Source organism: Etheostoma cragini, chromosome 18 (assembly GCF_013103735.1).
Source record: "Etheostoma cragini isolate CJK2018 chromosome 18, CSU_Ecrag_1.0, whole genome shotgun sequence".
Classification (NCBI taxonomy): Eukaryota; Metazoa; Chordata; class Actinopteri; order Perciformes; family Percidae; genus Etheostoma; species Etheostoma cragini.
The window spans coordinates 1680260-1683832 of NC_048424.1; positions in this window are offsets into that span (position 1 = coordinate 1680260).

Below are 3573 nucleotides of genomic sequence, written 5' to 3' on the forward strand. Positions count from 1 at the left end.
TTCTGAAGGCAAAAGGGGGTCCAACCCGTTACTAGCATGGGGTACCTAATAAAGTGGCCGGTGAGTGTATATTGTATTCACTGTATTCGTCTGAAACACTCCGTTTTGGTGTCTGTCTCTGAAAGACCCCCTTCCAAAAAAGCCCACTTTGCTCTGATTGGTCAGCCTTTCCGGGTCTTTCGCATCTGTGCTCTGTGTCTTTGCACCGTCGGGAATGACTGCAACATCTCTGTAGGGGCTTTCTATCTATAGATAGTATAGTTGTATCGCAAATGTACGGTAGTCCTCCCGGCTCGTTCAAAGGCCCAGTTACTGAATGTGGACTGTGTGCATTTCTCTGTGGATTGAGCGGTTTGATGCTTTCACAGTATTTATGTAGCACCTCAACAAGCTTTTTAACAGAAAAAATCTCACTTTCTATAATATGGGACCTTTAAGAATATTCATCCATTAATTGAATGTACATATAAACTTAACTTAAAGTACCAGTGTGTAGGATTTAGTGGCTTCTAGCGATAAGGTTGCAGGTTGCAACCAGCTGAATTCCTCTTTCCTTTCCAAGTGTGTAAGATAATCTGGTGGCATTCAGGTAATGTGAATACGTAAAACGCCCGGACAGGACGTAAACGTGCCAGCATAGGTGCCTTGCCAATCCTAACCCTTAAACGCTACGCAGGGGGTGTTTTCCCAAGGAAATCAGTGCGATTTATAACAAAACAAGTAGAAGACCCACGCCTTATGTAGTTGTAACTTAAGATGTATAATCTTTATTGAATCCCCTACACACATGCTCAGGTCCTGTGCAGGCACCAATGAAGAAATGTGAGTGGGGGGGGCGGCCAGTGCTGGATCGGCACCCTGAGTGGCTGAGGGGGGTTTGGTGCCTTGCTCAAGAGCACCTTGGCAGTGCCTAGGAGGTGAACTGGCACATCTCCAGCTACCAGTCCACACTCCGTACTTTGGTCCGAGCGGGGACTTGAACCAGCAACTCACTAAGAACTGGGCTAATGCCACCCCCAAATTAAAAGGGCTCATTCTAAGCTAAGCTTAGGCTCATTCTAAGCTAAATGAACGAACAATGCTTATTTTCAGTTGATTATACTCATCACATCAACATAATTCTTAATTATGAATATTATTATGTTCAATTTCGGCCAATCAATCCCCCTAAATCCTACACAGTGCTCCTTTAAAACAGCAGTCTGACTTCATGAGCTGTTTTTATGCAAATAAAGAACAGCACGTGTAAAGCAGTGCATCATGAAGAAGACATTTGTAGCAGCGAGGCTTTTTCATCTCTTTCTCTGCAGCACAAAGGTAACTGCAACAGGAAATACATGAAAAGTTGTATCAATGCAAACCTTTTTTCCTCACTGCGGACAAAGTTCCTAGGAGAGAGGAGAGAAAAATGAGTAATTTAATGTCATGATTGAATCAAACCATTTAATAGCTCAGCTTTTCGTAGCTTTACTGGATGTTTGTTGTTGAGATTGACTGTACCTTCGTCTTCTTCAGGAGCAACCAGGTTGGCAACAAAGCCTAAAATCCCACTCACGGCGTTTGTGGATTGGTCCACGACATCGGTGACCGCCTTCAGGGGGTCTGAGCCGATCTTGGTGAGGCCTCCTAGTGGAGCAGGGACACGCATACACTCATTCACTTACTCAGTCTAGTCTGACTGAAGTTGCTTTCCTTGTTCTTTTTTGACCAAGCCAAACATATTAAATTTCATGAAGAGTTTCTGAACTCCTACATTTCCTCCATGCAGATATCCCTCTGCATGGACGAAAACATAGAGCGAATGGTTAAACTGGGCTGGGGCAACAGGAGATAAACTTTTTTTTTTTTAATTGGAAATTGATCAATGGTCTGTTAGCACCAGGCATCTCCCATCTTCCAGTTTAACCACATCAAAAGGCTGTTGTCTACGTTGTTGCTGTGCTAAAAGCATTTCAAAAGATCACATCGATCCTCTTTCATCACGTTTTTACTCATGGTTTTGAATCGTGCTTTTAAGCGTGTGAGAATATTGTCTTTTCTCATCATATTTAAGTTTGAATGTCACTTCTACAATAGGAAGTTTTGCTTCAACAGACTTAGTCTCCCGGTACTTGAATATGAGCTTGTTTCCAAGACAGTGTGATGAAGGAGGACCGATGTTTCCAGGGCAAACACGTCTGAACCACGGTTCATTTGAATCAGGGCAGTTAAACAGATCTGAATCAGTGTAGACACAAGTTGGTGAAAAAGGAAAGAAACTAAATATTGTTTCTTCTTATTTAGACATTATGTAATGCATAGTCTCTGTATCCAATGCGTTTGTTCATTAATGAACTTAAACTAGGTTGTCCACAGATAATAATTTAGAATAATTCACAATTTACCGAGCCCTGAATGCAACAACATGTACACAAAAAGCAAACACAGAGAAATATAGAAACAAACACTTAGACTGCTGTTGACCCTTTGCTGCAGATTTGTGTTGTCATGTTGCTTGCTGTATGATGATGTGTTGTGTTGTTGCCTTTTCGAATGTTGTGTCTCTCAAGTTTTTGTATTTACTTTTTTTTTATTTGCTATTTTCAAACCAGGGCCAGGGACAACAGATGAAAAGTAGCCTGCTGAGCTAAATCTGGCTCATTTACAGTTGCTTGGCTGTTGATTAATGAGTGTTGTCCCTGTTACATGAATTCATTAAATGAAAGAAAAACAAAAGCATGGAATAAAGTATAGCAGTAAGACTTCAGAGCAGATTGATTTACATTATTATTAAGTCTTCTTCATGGACAGCTTCAAGTCAAGCTCACCTGACGCAAATATTCTACGTGTTTCCTGGTTGGAATCAAAATGTTGGTTTTTAAAATAGTTTTTCTACTTTACACACAATACAGGCAACGTACAAAATAGGAGACACACATGCTAAAGAAAACATAGACATCAGAAATATTTCTAGTACACAACTAAACTCCATTCATCACATCATGTCACTGTACATATCATTAAAATACTCAGAAGCAGAAACAAAGCCGCCATTACTGTACTCTATGTACTCTTCTAACATTGATAGCTAATATTAGCAGTCAATGTTAGGTAATTAGTAGTTTTTAGGAAAAAAAGCTTCTGGTCTGAGGTGTTAGTAGCGGGTGAGGTGCCTTGCCTCTACGGCCTGAATCCTTTAAAACCTTCCTGACGAGAGGAGGTGGGCGACCTGGTTGGATGAGAAACACAGCGGCAAAAAGCAAAGAACTTTTAAACAGAGTGGAGAAGAAGAAAGAGAAGAGAGGAGGGGCAGAGGGAGGTAAAGGACAGGGTTTCTGTGATGGCATGATGACTACTGCCTGTGACATTATAACCAAACATAAAATGATTTTTTATAGTGACAGAAAGAACAAAAGAAGTTGATATTTCTATCAGTGCCGCACAACGTACAGTGGCTTGAATAAGTTTACAGACCCAGGCTAAAGTTGATTAAAAAGAGGAAACCCTTAATTCCTAATTTAAACATAGGGGGGTGTATACTTATGCCCCTGTATTTAAACATAGGGGGGTGTATACTTATGCCCCTGTATTTAA